The following is a 15,424-nucleotide window of genomic DNA, read 5'->3' as shown; positions in this document are numbered from 1 at the left end:
CAATGGACAGCTGCATATCAAATGAGAAAGCCCAATTAGCAGCAGTGGTGCAAGAATGTCAGGGAATTGCTTACCCTGCCCGATTTTTCCTATATAAGCTGCTTGTTCTGTGCCAATAAACGATTCCTGCCTCACCAACATGGGAGTCCGTCCATGCTTTCCGAAAGAGAAGGACAGCTAGAACAGGGGGGAGATAAGGAAGCTGCCTGAGCAGCAAGAGTCCTGGTTAGGAAAGCCAAAGCAGAGTTGGAATTGAATCTAGCCAGGGAGGTTAAAGGGAACACTAAGAACTTCTACAGGCATATGAATGGGAAGAAGCAGCCTAGGGAAGGTGTGGGCCCCCTCAGAAAGGAAACTGGTGACATGGCCACAAGTGATGAGGAAAAGGCTGAGGTACTCAATAACTTCTTTACCTCAGTCTTCACTGCAAGGGCCTCCAGCCACACTCCTGATGTTATGGAAGACAATGCCAGGGACGGGGAGGAAGAACTGCCCATGGGAAGTGAAGATCAGGTTGGTGATCACCTGAAGAACCTGGAAGTGTTCAAGTCCATGGGACCCCATGGGATACACCCACAGGTACTGAGAGAACTGGCAGAGGAGGTTGCTAAACCCCTCTCTATTCTATTTCAAAAGTCCTGGCAGTCTGGGGCAGTCCCCACAGACTGGAAAAGGGGAAACATTGCCCCCATCTGCAAAAAGGGTAAGAAGGAGGAACCAGGGAACTCCAGGCCAGTCAGTCTCACCTCTGTGCCTGGAAAGATCATGGAGCAGATCCTCCTGGAGGCACTACTGGCTCAGAAGAATAGTCCCTGACAAGTTGGCCTGAAGGTACCAACTGTGCCAAACCTCCAGAGGAGAAAGTAACTCGTGCTGAGGAAGCTCCTCCTTACAATGACCTTTCTGATGATGGAAAGAAAGATGCTTTGTTCACAGACGGTTCCTGTCGTCTGGTTGGGAACAAGCGGAGGTGGAAGTCTGCAGTGTGGAGTCCAACACGCCGAGTTGCAGAGGCGAAGGATGGAGAAGGAGAATGCAGTCAGTTCGCAGAGGTAAAAGCTGTCCAGCTAGCTCTCGACGTGGCTGAACGTGAGAGATGGCCAAAGCTTTATCTCTACACCGACTCATGGATGGTAGCCAATGCTCTGTGGGGTTGGCTAAAGAACTGGAAGAAGAGTGGTTGGCAGAGGAAAGGAAAACCCATTTGGGCAGCCGACCTGTGGCAGGACATTGCTGATCGAATCGAGAGAATTCCAGTGAAGGTGAGACACATCGATGCTCACATTCCTGAGAGCAAAGCTACTGAGGAACAGCAACACAACCATCAGGCAGATCTGGCTGCAAGAGTGTCTCAAGCAGCCATGGACTCTAATCTTGATCTCGACTGGAGACACCGAGGTGAGATGTTCTTAGCTCGGTGGGCTCACGATTCGTCAGGACATCAAGGCAGAGATGCAACATACCAATGGGCTCGTGACAGATCCATAGACATCTCCATGGATGCTATCACAGCTGGGTTAGGAAGTGGCTGGAGGCTGAGCCCAGAGAGTGGTGGTGAATGGTGCCACAGCCAGCTGGCAGCCAGGCCCCAGTGCTGTGCCCCAGGGAGCAGTGCTGGGCCCCATCCTGTTCAGTATCTTCACTGATGATCTGGATGAGGGCATTGAGTCCATCATCAGTAAATTTGCAGGTGACACCAAGCTGGGGGCAGGAGTTGATCTGCTGGAGGGTAGAGAGGCTCTGCAGAGGGGCCTCAACAGGCTGGACAGATGGGCAGAGTCCAAGGGCAGGAGATTGAACACATCCAAGTGCCAGGTGCTGCACATTGGCCACAGCAACCCCAGGCAGTGCTAGAGGCTGGGGTCAGAGTGGCTGAGAGCAGCCAGGCAGAGAGGGACCTGGGGTGCTGGTTGATGGCAGGCTGAACATGAGCCTGCAGTGTGCCCAGGCAGCCAGGAGGGCCAATGGCATCCTGGCCTGCATCAGGAAGAGTGTGGCCAGCAGGAGCAGGGAGGTCATTGTGCCCCTGGACACTGCACTGGTTAGGCCACACCTTGAGTCCTGTGTCCAGTTCTGGGCTCCTCAGTTTAGGAAGGAGGTTGACTTGCTGGAAGGTGTCCAGAGAAGGGCAACAAAGTTGGGGAGGGGTTTGGAACACAGCCCTGTGAGGAGAGGCTGAGGGAGCTGGGGTTGCTCAGCCTGGAGAAGAGGAGGCTCAGGAGAGACCTCATTGCTGTCTCCAACTCCCTGAAGGGAGGTTGTAGACAGGCAGAGGTTGGTCTCTTCTCCCAGGCAGCCAGCACCAGAACAAGAGGACACAGTCTCAGGCTGTGCCAGGGGAGGTTTAGTTTGGAGGTTAGGAAGAAATTCTTCCCAACTAGAGTGATTGCCCATTGGGATGTGCTGCCCAGGGAGGTGGTGGAGTCACCATCACTGGAGGTGTTCAGGAGGAGACTTGATAGGGTGCTTGGTGTCATGGGTTACTTGATTAGGTGGTGTTGGATGATGGGTTGGACGTGATGATCATGAAGGTCTCTTCCAACCTGGTCTATTCTATTCTATTCTATTCTATTCCCCTTCACAAGGGGAGGATTAGGTTGGACTCTAGAAGAAATTGCTCCACCAAAATGGTTCTCAGCTCCTGGTACAGGCTGCTCATGGAGGTGCTTGAAGCCCCATCCCTGGAAGGGTTTTGAAGAGGCAGAGTTGTGGTGCTGAGGGTCAGGCTTTAACACCAGCCTTGGTAGAGTTAGACTCCATCATCTCAGAGGTCTTTTCCACCTGAGATGATTCTCCCTTGTCTCTGTCCAGTTGATCTCTGGTGTGTTCATATTACCAAAGGGCAGGAGCAATGTGCACAAACTCCCTCCTCCCAGAAAATCTTTGTCAGTTTGCCTGATGCTGCCAAGAGTTTCAGCTTCTCTGTTGTTGGCATTGGTATTAGAAACAAAAGCATTCACAGAATCACAGAAAGCATCTGGTTGGAAGAGACCTCCAAGCTCCTCCACCCAGCACTGCAGGGTCAACACCAAACCCTGTCCCTAAGCTCCAGCTCCACAGCTGTTGGAACACCCCCAGGGATGGGGACTCCAGCACTGCCCTGGGCAGACCATTCCAATGGCTGAGAGCCCTCTCTGGCAAGAAATAGTTCCTAGCATCCAGCCTGAGCCTCCCCTGCTGCACCTTGGGACCATTGCCTCTGCTCCTTTCCCTTGCCACCAAGGAGCAGAGGCTGTCCCCTCCTGGCTCCAAACTCCCTTCATGGAGCTGCAGAGAGCAAAGAGGTCTCCCTCAGCCTCCTCTTCTCCAGCCTGAACACCCCCAGCTCCCTCAGCCCCTCCTCTAGCCCAGGGGCTCCAGGCCCTTCCACACAGTGTAGCTGCAGCTCTTCCTTAAGAACTTCTGGTTCCTGCTTTAAGGATTGATTGAAATGTGTAGCTGTGGCACTCTGTGGCATGGTTGAATGGCCACAGTGGTGTTGGCTTGACAGCTTGAGCTGATGGCCTCAGAGGTCTTTCCTAACTGAAGAGATTCTCTGATGTTTATGATCCTAATGCAAAGGCTGGGGCACCTTCCCCTGGGGACAGGCTGAAGAGTTGGGGCTGTTCAGCCTGGAGAAGGGAAGGCTCCAAGGAGACCTTAGAGCAGCCTTCCAGTACCTGAAGGAGGCTACAGAAGAGCTGGGGAGGGACCTCTGACAAGGGCTGGGAGTGCCAGGATGAGAGACAATAGCTTTGAGCTGGGTGATGGAACAGCCACTGAACACTGGCAAGACACATACACAGTCAGAGGCAAGACACTGGAACAGGTTGCCCAGGGGGGCTGTGGATGTCTGCAGCCTGGAGGGGCTCAAGGTCAGTTGGATGAGGCTGTGAGCAACCTGGGCTAGCAACAGGTGTCCCTGCTCTGAAAGGTCCCTTTCAAGCCAAACCATTCTGTGGTTTGTGACATGAAACACCTCACTAAAAATCTGCAGGCTGCCAAATACTCTTCCTTCCTTTACAGGCTCACAGGATGTCAGGGGTTGGAAGGGACCTCTGGACATCTTCCAGTCCAAGCCAGAGCAGGAGCATAGAATCCAGCACAGGTCACCCAGGAACACATCCAGACAGGGATGGAAAGGCTCCACAGAAGGAGACTCCACAACCTCTCTGGGCAGCCTGCTCCAGGCCTCTGAGATGCTTAGAGTATGGAAGTTCCTCCTCATGTTGAGCTGGAACCTCCTGTGCTGCAGTTTCCATCCATTGCCCCTTGGCCTATCCCAGGGCACAGTGAGCAGAGGCTGTCCCTGTCCCTTCCTTCCTGACCCCCTGCCCTCAGCTCTGGATAGACATTATTCCTTTACTTTGCCTTAGCAGTGCCCAAGACCATTGGTTGCTCCTAGTGGGATGTGGGGTTTTTTAACCATGGGTTGTTACCTAATTAGCACTAATTAGACTTTGCAAACATACAAATGTTGTGCTGCAGAGGAGGAGAGCTCAGTACTATTTTTACATCTTGACACAAAAGCTTCCTAGTGACAAACAAAATCCAGAACAATTACATTGTTCATGTTCTTGCCTACAGCTAAGAGGCACTCAGCAGTGCCCCCCAGCACCCACCTCACTCCAGCCTCCCTTCAGGGACTTGTAGAGAGCAAGAAGGCCTCCCCTATGCCACCTCCTTTCCAGACTGAATTCCCCAGCTCCCTCAGCTGCTCCTCCCCAGACTGAATTCCCCCAGCTCCCTCAGCTGCTCCTCCCCAGACTGAATTCCCCCAGCTCCCTCAGCTGCTCCTCCCCAGCCCTCTTCTCCAGACTCTTCCCCAGCTTTGTTGCCCTCCTCTGGGCATGCTCCAGCCCTCAGTGTCCTTCTGGGAGTGAGGACTCCAAAAGCAACCCCAGTATTTAGGAGGTGGCCTCACCAGTGCTGGGCACAGGGCAGAATGACTTCCCTGCTCCTGCTGGCCACACTAGTGCTGACCCAGGCCAGGATGCACTTGGCCTTCTTGAGCCCCTGGGCACACTGCTGCCTCATGTTCAGGCAGCTGTCAATCAACACACCAGGTCCTGTTTCTGTTCCTGAGGCCTTATCTGCAGCCACTCTGCCTCAAGCCTGGAGTTTTGCAGGGGGTTGTTGTGACTCAAGTGCAGGACCTGGCACTTGGCCTTGTTGAACCTCAACCTGGGCTGCAGCAAGAGAAGTGTGGGCAGCAGGGCCAGGGAGGGGATTCTGCCCCTCTGCTCCACTCTGCTGAGACCACAGCTGCAGCTCTGGGGCCAGTGCTGGAGCCTCTGTGCCAGGAAGGCTCTGGAGGTGCTGGAAGGTGTCCAGAGAAGGGCCACGAGGAGGAGCAGAGGGCTGGAGCTGCTCTGCTCTGAGGACAAACTGAGAGAGTTGGGGTTGTGCAGGCTGGAGAGGAGAAGGCTCCCAGGAGACCTCATTGTGGCCTTGCAGGATCTGCAGGGGGCTCCAAGAAAGCTGGGGAGGGACTTTTGAGGGTGTCAGGGAGGGACAGGACTGGGGGGGATGGAGCAGAACTAGAAATGGGGAGATTGAGATTGGCTGTGAGGAAGAAGTTGTTGCCCATGAGAGTGGTGAGAGCCTGGCCCAGGTTGCCCAGGGAGGTGGTGGAAGCCTCCTGCCTGGAGGTGTTTGCAGCCAGGCTGGATGTGGCTGTGAGCAACCTGCTGTGGTGTGAGGTGTCCCTGGCCATGGCAGGGGGGTTGGCACTGGCTGAGCCTTGAGGTCCCTTCCAGCCCTGACAATTCTATGATGCTGTGATCCTGTTGGTCTCAGCTCAGTCTTTCCAGCTCCTTCTGTAGAGCCTCCCTCCCCTCAGAGAGGTCCACACCACCTCCTTCTGTATGGTTTGCAGTGATCACAGAGCAAAAGGCAGGCATGAATCTTCAGCAGCATTAATCACAGGAGCTGAAAGCCTTCCTCAAGAGGGACAGACCTCCTCTTCAGTCTACCCCTGTGCACCACTGAAAGGAGGTGCTGCCTAGCAACACTGAGCATTAATATCCATGGTGTGCTCTTTGGGGATGTAATTTGTCCTCAACTTAGTGAGACTGTTGTGTTATGGTGGGCTGGGATCCATGCTGTTCCAGTTCAGAGCAGTTACATGACTTGCTAGCATAGCAGCAGGTAGAAGTGTAGGGGCTGCATGGGTGAGGCCTTTCTCCACATGGCTCTAAGAGAATCAAACATCTCTCTGCTGGCAATTCATTGGGAGAGGAAGAGAAGGGGAACAGAGGAAGTGAATTTACTTCCTCCACTACTGCTTCACAGAAGGCATACAAGTGAAATGGGAGCTCCTCTTGCACAGACATTCCAGGGCTACAGGCCAATTAACTTCAATGAGTTGATTACTCAAACCAAGTGGCCTGTTTGCAGCTGCTGGACCACATCACTTGAAGGCTCAGGCTGCCCAGAGGGGTTCCCAGCTCTTCCCAGGCAGAGTGGCTGCCCAAGGGGAGGTGCTGGAGTCATAATGCCTGGGGGTGCATAAGAAGGGAGTGGATGAGGGACTTGGTGCCATGGTCTGGTTGGTTAGTTAGGGTTGGGTGATTGGTTGGGTTTAATAATCTTGAAGTGCTCTTGTTTGGATTCTGGACAGAAGGGTGGAGTCCAACAGGATGGCATTTAACAGGTCTGAGTGCCAGGTTCTACACATTGGCTACAGCAACCCCAGGCAGTGCTGTAGGCTGGGGACAGAGTGGCTGAGAGGGACCTGGGGGTGCTGGTGGACAGCAGCTGAACATGAGCCAGCAGTGTGCCCAGGGGGCCAAGAAGGCCAAGGGCATCCTGGCCTGAATCAGGAAGAGTGTGGCCAGCAGGAGCAGGGAGGTCATGGTGCCCTGTGCTCAGCACTGCTTAGGCCACACCTTGAGTCCTGTGTCCAGTTCTGGGCCCCTCAGTTTCAGAAGGACATTGAGAGACTTGAAGGTGTCCAGAGAAGGGCAACGATGCTGGGGAGGGGTCTGGAGCACAGCCCTGGGAGGAGAGGCTGAGGGAGCTGGGGTTGCTTAGCCTGGAGAAGAGGAGGCTCAGGGGAGACCTCATTGCCCTCTCCAACTCCCTGAAGGGAGGTTGTAGCCAGGTGGGGGTTGGTCTCTTCTCCCAGGCAAGCAGCACCAGAACAAGAGGACACAGTCTCAAGCTGTGCCAGGGGAAGTTCAGGCTGGAGGTTAGGAAGAAGTTCTTCATAGAAAGAGAGATTGGCCCTTGGGATGTGCTGCCCAGGGAGGTGGTGGAGTCCCCATCCCTGGAGGTGTTCAGGAGGGGATTGGATGTGGCACTTGGAGCCATGGTTTAGCAGTCAGGAGGTGTTGGGTGACAGGTTGGCCTTGATGATCTCTGAGGTCTTTTGCAACCTGATTGATTCTCTGATTCTCTGCCCAAGTGAGCTAAATGCCTGATGCCTAGGAGCAGGCAGGAGTCTAGGTGTCGACAGCTCCTTTTGATCCCTGGCTCTCAACTGCTGTGTTTAGGGAGAAGCAGCCAGGTTGCTCCTGGGAGGGGGTACTCAATTTTGCAGCAGGCAAAGTGAGGCAGCAAATTAGCAGTGTTTCTAGAAATCCTTTGCCCCTGCTTGCTGGGTGGCATTGAATCTCACAGGTGGTGAGTGGATGAGGTAAAGAAAACCAACAAAACAACAAAGCCCCCAGGCTCTGGCTGAGTGAGGAGGTGTGAGTGCAATCAGGAATGCACAGCAACTTGAGAGGCTTGAAGCCTTTCACTACCTAAATGAAGGTTTCACCTGCAGGAGTGTCCCAGGGGAGGCAGACTCTCTAAGAGCTCTGCACACTGACATAACAAAATGATAACCTTTGGTTTTTAAGAGTGGTGTTGTTAAAGGTAAAAGCTTGGATGCAGAAGTTAACTGACAGGAATCTTTTCTGTCTCCTCCAAGAGCTTTTTCTCTTGTCTGAGACAGTTCACAGGCTCACAGGATGTCAGGGGTTGGAAGGGACCACTGCAGATCTTCCAGTCCAAACCCCCTGCCAGAGCAGGAGCATAGAACCCAGCACAGGTCACCCAGGAACACATCCAGACAGGGATGGAAAGGCTCCACAGAAGGAGACTCCACAACCTCTCTGGGCAGCCTGCTCCAGGGCTCTGGGACCCTCACAGTCAAGAAGTTCCTCCTCATGTTGAGCTGGAACCTCCTGTGCTGCAATTTCCATCCACTGATATCCAGGATATGGATGTCCAGATATGGATAAACATTTATTAAATCCTCTCTCAGCCTTCTCCTCTCCAGACTCAACAGCCCCAGGGCTCTCAGCCTCTCCTCCCCAGGCACTGCTGCAGTCCCTTCAGCAGCCTTGCAGCCCTCCCTTGGACTCTCTCTAGCAGTCTCTGTCCCTCCTGAATTGGGGAGCCCAGAGCTGGATGCAATATTCCAGGTGAGGTCTCAGCAGGGCAGAGCAGAGGGGGAGGAGAACCTCCCTGGCTCTGCTGGACACCTCCTCTGAATGCCCCCCAGGACCCCCTTGGCCTTCTTGGCCCCCAGGGCACATTGCTGTCCCATGCAGAGCTTGCTGCCCACCAGCACTCCCAGGTCCTTCTCCCCAGGACTGCTCTCCAGCAGATCCCCTAATTAATCACCCAGTTAATTTTATACTGGAAGTCAATTTTGGTACAGGCAGCAACAAGAATTCTGTTTTCTTATCTCAAAGCAGTTTGTTAGGGATCATGTCCATGACTGAGGTTTAACATCAAATAGAATCATAGAGTCACTCCAGCTGGAAAAGTTCTCTAAGATCATCAAGTTCAATCATGAACCTTACTGCACCCTGCCCAGGAAGCCACATCCCAAAGTGCCATATTCACTCATTCCTGGAACACCTACAGGCATGGGGACTCCACCACCTCCCTGGGCAGCCTGTGCCAATCCCTGACCACTCTGGCAGGAAAGACTTTTCCTGATCTCCAGACTAAACCTCCCTTGGTGCAACTTGAGGTTGTTTTCTCTTCTCCTGTGACTTGCATCTAGGGAGAAGAGCCCAACCCCACTCCACTCCAATCTCCTTTCATGGAGACTCCCATGAGTCTCTTCCCCTGAGTCTCTCTTCTCCAGGCTGAACAGCCCTACTTTGCTCAGCTGCTCCTCTGCAGCCCTGTCCTCCAGACCCTTCCTCAGCTGTATTGCCCTTCCCTGTACCAGCTGCAGGACTCCAATGGCCTCCTTGGAGTGAGGAGCCCAAAATTCCTCAAGGTGTGGCCTCACCAGTGCCCAGCACAGGGGCACAAGCATAGAATCAACAAGGTTGGGAAAGACCTCAGAGATCATCAAGTCCAACCTAGCACCCAACACCCCCAGACAACCAAACCATGGCTCCAAGTGCCTCATCCAATCCCCTTTTGAACACCTCCAGGGATGGTGGCTCCACCACCTCCCTGGGCAGCACATTCAAATGGCAAATTACTCTACCAGTGAAGAACTTTCTCCTCACCTCCAGCCTAAACTTCCCCTGGCACACCTTAAGACTGTGTCCTCTTGTTCTGGTGCTGGCTGCCTAGGAGAAAAGACCAACCCCCACCTCCCTTCAGGGAGTTGTAGAGAGCAATGAGGTCTCCCCTGAGCCTCCTCTTCTCCAGGCTAAGCAACCCCAGCTCCCTCAGCCTCTCCTCACAGGGCTGTGCCCCAGACCCCTCCCCAGCTTTGTTGCCCTTCTCTGGACACCTTCCAGCATCTCAACATCTTTCCTAACCTGAGGGGCCCAGAACTGGACAGGAGGAGTTAGGTATTGGGTGAGAGGTTGGACTTGATGATCTCTGAGGTCTTTTCCAACCTGATTGATTCTAAGATTCTGTGATTCTATGACTCCAATCACTTCCAAACCCACCTGTGACAGTTTCTACCTCCTCAGAGGTCACAAGTTCAGGATAATGCTGGGAAGTGCTTCCCCAGGCTCTCATTTGGTTTCAGTGTCATTTTTATTCCAGGCCTTTTGTCTCCTTAGCACCAGAACAAGCTGAACACAAGCAAGTGATGCCAAACACTGCCCCACAGCCTCCTCAGTTAACAGCAGGAAGGACTTGCTGTGGTTTAGGGAGTTCAGTAAGCAGAATGTCCTCACCAACAAATCAATGATTTGATTAATCAGTTCCTAGTTAGTCAGCAACACAGAGAGAATAAATGCTGCAGACCACCCAGCCTGTGAGACAGCAAAACCTCTCATGAAAGCCACTGTTGTGCTCATAGTAAAGAACTTCTTCCTCATCCAATCCAAACCTACCCTGCTCCAGTTTCAAGCCACTGCCCCTGGTCCTCTGGCTGCATACCTTTGGAAACAGCTCCTCCTCAGCCCCCTTCAGCCACTGGAAGGCTACTGTAAGGTCTCCTTGGAGCCTTTGCTCCCCAAGCTGAACTCCTTCAACTCTCCCAGACTGTCTTTATAGGAGAGATGCTCCACGCTGCTGCTCTCAGCTTTGTGGCCTTCCTTGGGGCCTCTTGGTATAGAATCATTGAATCACTAAGGGTGGAAAAGACCTCAGAGATCATCAAGTCCAACCTGCCACCCAACAGCTCCTGACAACTAAACCATGGCTCCAAATGCCAAGGTTGAACACCTCCAGGGATGGTGACTCCACCACCTCCCTGGGCAGCACATCCCAATGGCCAATTTCTCCTCAGCTCCAGCCTGAATCTCCCCTGGCACAGCTTGAGACTGTGGCCTCTTGTTCTGCTGCTGGGTGCCTGGGAGAAGAAACCAACCCCCACCTGGCTACAACCACCCTGCAGGGAGTTGGAGAGAGCAAGAAGGTCTCCCCTGAGTCTCCTCTTCTCCAGACTAAACAGCCCCAGGGCTCTCAGTCTCTCTTCACATGGGAGATCCTCAAGTCCCCTAAGCATCCTCCTGGCTCTCCCTTGGACTCTCTCCAGCAGGTCTCTGTCTCTCTTGACCTGGGGAGCCCAGAGCTGGACACAGGATTGCAGCTGTGGTCTGAGCAGGGCAGAGCAGAGGGGGAGCAGAACCTCCCCAGCCCTGCTGGCCACACTTTCCTTGCTGCACCCCAGGACCCCATTGGCTCTCTTGGCCCCCAGGGCACATTGCTGTCCCATGCAGAACTTGTCCACAAGGACTCCATGGAGCTGCTCTCCAGCAGGACAGCTCCTAACCTGTCCTGGTGCCTGCTGTTACTCCTCCCCAGATGCAAGACCCTGCTCTTGTCCTGGCTGACCTCCCTGAGGTTTGCCTGCAGCCAGCTCTCAGCTCTTCCAGAGTTCCCTGGATGACAGCACAGCCTGAGGGGTGTCAGCCACCCCCACCCCCCAGTTCTGACTTCAGCACCTCACAAGAATTAAAGATGATTGGTGAAACTCAGGTGGTTGACACCTGAGCAACAAATGATTTGGCATTCTGAAGGTCTCAAAAGAACCTTGGTTTGTTTTGCCCTTTCCCTGAGGACTCCTAGCTGATCTTGCCCTGTCTGCAAGCACAGGTAGCATGAAGATTGATGTGAGAAACTCACCTTGTGTGGCTGGCAGTGGGAGAGGTTATCAAATTGCTGGCTGTGAGGCACAAGGGAAAATGGTTTGGAACAGGGGATCAAAAGAAGTGAAGAGAGTATTTCGTTGTCTGGAGCTCCTCACAGGAGCCCTGAGCAGCATCCAGGCTCCCACAGGCAGCACATCCTTGAAGAGGTTGAAACAGGACCTGGGAGTGCTGGGGGACAGCAAGCTCTGCATGGGACATCAATGTGCCCTGGGGGCCAAGAAGGCCAATGGGGTCCTGGGGGGCATTCAGGGGAGTGTGTCCAGCAGAGCCAGGGAGGTTCTCCTCCCCCTCTACTCTGCCCTGCTGAGACCCCACCTGGAATATTGCATCCAGCTCTGGGCTCCCCAGGTCAGGAGGGACAGGGACTGCTAGAGAGAGTCCAAGGGAGGGCTGCAAGGCTGCGGAAGGGACTGCAGCAGTGCCTGGGGAGGAGAGGCTGAGAGCCCTGGGGCTGTTGAGTCTGGAGAGGAGAAGGCTGAGAGGGATCTGATCAATGGCTATCAAGAGCTGAGGGCTGGGGGTCAGGAAGGAAGGGCCAGGGACAGCCTCTGCTCACTGTGCCCTGGGATAGGCCAAGGGGCAATGGATGGAAACTGCAGCACAGGAGGTTGGGGATGAAAGAAGAGAGCCCTTTGGTTTCAACTTCCCCCTGTGAAGATGAGTGGGGCTGCCTGATCCACAGAGGCTAAGAAGAAGAGCCCCAGAGCCCCTGCGATGATGGTAGAGAGGGGGAAGGCAGACTAGAGCCCAGGCCAGGAGGAATGGCCTGGCCCAGGCAACCCCCGAGGGAGCCCCAGCCCCAGGGTCCCCCAAGGGGAGGGAAAAAGCAGCCAGAAAAGGTCTGAAGAACCAAAAACCAAACCTTTAGTGAACAACACAAACAGAGGGGGGAACCGCGCCGCAGAGGGGAGGGGACAGGGCCGGGAACCGCGAAGTGGGGTAGGGGGAACCGAGCTGCAAAAAGGGACGGGGCCGGGACGCTGCAGACGGGCCGGGGCCGGGGCCAGGGAAGCCGCGGACGGGGACCGGGGTGGGGACCGGGGCAGGGACGGCGCGGACGGGGACCGGGGGCAGGGACGGGGCGGACGGGACGGGACCGGAGACAGGGGCGCGGCGGACGAGACGGGGGCAGGAACAGGGGGCAGGGACGGCGCGGACGGGACGGGACCAGGGACCGGGGCAGGGACGGCGCGGACGGGACGGGACCAGGGACCGGGGCAGGGACGGCGCGGACGGGACGGGACCAGGGACCGGGGCAGGGACGGCGCGGACGGGACGGGACCAGGGACCGGGGCAGGGACGGCGCGGAGGGGACGGGACCAGGGACCGGGGCAGGGACGGCGCGGAGGGGACGGGGGCAGGGACCGGGGCAGGGACGGCGCGGAGGGGACGGGGGCAGGGACCGGGGCAGGGACGGCGCGGAGGGGACGGGGGCAGGGACCGGGGCAGGGACGGCGCGGACGGGACGGGACCAGGGCAGGGACGGCGCGGACGCGACGGGACCAGGGACCGGGGCAGGGACGGCGCGGACGCGACGGGACCAGGGACCGGGGCAGGGACGGCGCAGACGCGACGGGACCAGGGACCGGGGCAGGGACGGCGCGGACGCGACGGGACCAGGGACCGGGGCAGGGACGGCGCGGACGCGACGGGACCAGGGACCGGGGCAGGGACGGCGCGGACGCGACGGGACCAGGGACCGGGGCAGGGACGGCGCGGACGCGACGGGACCGGGGCAAGGACGGCGCAGACGCGACGGGACCGGGGCAAGGACGGCGCAGACGCGACGGGACCGGGGACCAGGGCAAGGACGGCGCAGACGCGACGGGACCAGGGACCGGGGGCAGGGACGCCGCCGACGGGACCTCCAGCTTGGGCTGGGGTCCTGGCTGCTGAAGTTTTCACTGGATGGGGGCTGGAAGGAGAGAGGTTGCTGCCGAAGCCTGGGAGCACTCTGGGGCTCCTCTTGCTGCACTGCCGTTCACAGGGCCTGAAGGATGCTCCGGGGCTGCAGAGAGAGGAGAGAAGGGCATCAGGCAGCTCTGGGGCACAAGCAGCAAACGCAGCTCCCTTCCTGAGGCACACCCAGGCACTGGCACCTCCCTGCTCTCCCGCCCTCCCCCCAGCACCAACCATGCCCCTGCCAGGGCTTTGCCTCGCAGCTGGCACAGGGCTGGCACAGCAGCAGGCTGCAGGCTGCCGCGGGGCAGGGCTCACTCCTGGCTGAGTGGTTCCCAGGGCAGCCTCACCTGGGCTGCAGAGGACAGGGCAGCTCTGTTCCTGCTCTGGAGTTCCACTGCCCACTCTCCGGGGGACAAAGGGCTCTGGGAAAGGCAAAGAGGCCATTGGCACCCAGCCAGGCTCAGGGCAGAGGCCACAGGCAAGGTGCAGCTGCAGCCATGGGGCAGGGCCCACACTGGGGAGCACAAGCAGCTGCTGGCAGCTCTCTCACCTCTCAGCTGCCTCCTGCTTCAGGGCAGAGGCTCTGCAGTCCACAGGCAGCCTGGGCACAGAGGGTGTCCGTGGGGCACAGGCCAGCTTGCAGGGCCTGCAGGCAGGGCAGAGATGGTTAGTGCCAGGGGGGATCCTGACTGCCCCTGGCACGGGGCTGGGAGGCACCTGGGTGCTGCGTGGCTCCCTCCCTGGGGGCCAGGGGTCGCACTCGCACCGTGACGGCCACGGCGCCCTCCTGGGGGGAGGGACCAGCACCATGGCGGCGACGACGACGCAGGGCTGAGGGCACTGCCCCCGGGGTCCGCACAGCACCGCTCCAAGGACAGCACTGGCTGAAGAACACAGCTCCGGGCTCCAACGTCCTGAGGGCGCACTCTCGGGAGAAAAAAAGGTCAGGCAGGGAGGGGAAGCGGCGGAGGGGGAGCCGCAGGCTGGAGAAAGCCTGGACACCCCCAGCCCCCCACCCGGGACCCTGCTCCCACACCCCCCCTGTGGTAACTCCCACCGGTACCCCGAGAGCTGCCCTTCCAATACCCTCCAGCCCTACAGGTTCCCAGCGTCTGCAAGGATCCTACATCACCCTGGGGTCCCCACAGCCACCCTAACGCTCCTACAACCGCCCCGGGACGCCCCCACATCCAGAGCCCTGATCCCTGATCCCCAACCCCCTCCCCACGCCCACATCCCCGGCCTCTAGCCCTCCCCGGCGCCCTCCCCAGCTTCCCCCCGGCGCTGCCACCGCCGCCTCCAGCACTCCCTGCCTCCCCCAGCCCCCGCTCCCCGCAGCCGTCCCCATCCCTCTGCCTCGCCGCTCCCGGGGCCCCAGCGCTACTCACCGCCGCCTGCGCCGCAGGGCTTCAAACGCTGCCGCCGGACACGCCCCCTGCGCTCACTGGCCGGTGCCCGAACGCAGCCCCCCATTGGCTCTCGAACGCCGACAGCCCCGCCCCCTCCCGCCCGCGCAGAGCACCATGGGAGCCGTAGGCCGCCGGGGCCCGGCCGCCATCTTTGCCCTCAGCCCCAGCCCTGCCCTGGCAGCTTCTCCTCCCAGCTCCCTGCCGGCAGCTCCGGCCCCGACCAGCCCCCGCGGCCAGCCCAGCGCCGCCTGCCCCTCAGCAGCGCTGAGAAGCCAGCACCGGGCACCCACCAGGGCCCGCACGGGGCACGCCCAGGGCTGTCCACACCTCCCCAGGGGCTCTGCTCTCTCACCCGGGGCTGGAGGCACTCTGGGGCTGCTCCTGCTGCGCTGCTGCTCAGAGGGCCTGAAGGATGCTCTGGGGCTGCAGAGAGAGGAGAGAAGGGCAGCAGGCAGCGCCGGGCACACCCAGGCCCTGGCAGATACCTGCTCTATTGCCCTCCCCCAGCACCAACCATCCCCATGGCAGGGCTCTGCTCCAGCTGGCACGGGGCTGGCACAGCAGCAGGCTGCAGCCACCCCCAGCACCAACCATCCCCATGGCAGGGCTGTGCCTCCAGCT

General features: G+C 57.8%; 1 long non-coding RNA gene across 1 annotated transcript; it reads right to left on the bottom strand.

Moving 5' to 3' along the window:
* Nucleotides 1–13,112: 13,112 nt before the first annotated feature.
* On the bottom strand, nucleotides 13,113–14,622 carry LOC137458131 (uncharacterized). The gene is made up of 4 exons (XR_010991575.1): nucleotides 14,161–14,622; nucleotides 13,945–14,040; nucleotides 13,742–13,816; nucleotides 13,113–13,500 (listed from the first exon to the last, which is right to left on the bottom strand). It is a non-coding gene; the product is annotated as an uncharacterized lncRNA (long non-coding RNA).
* Between the last annotated feature and the right edge of the window lie 802 nt (nucleotides 14,623–15,424).

Source organism: Melanerpes formicivorus, unplaced genomic scaffold, assembly GCF_026170545.1.
Source record: "Melanerpes formicivorus ecotype bairdi unplaced genomic scaffold, bMelFor1.0.p_v2 SCAF_225, whole genome shotgun sequence".
NCBI lineage: Eukaryota > Metazoa > Chordata > Aves > Piciformes > Picidae > Melanerpes > Melanerpes formicivorus.
Note: the sequence above shows the minus strand (reverse complement) of the source record. Positions and strands in the feature narration are given on the sequence as shown.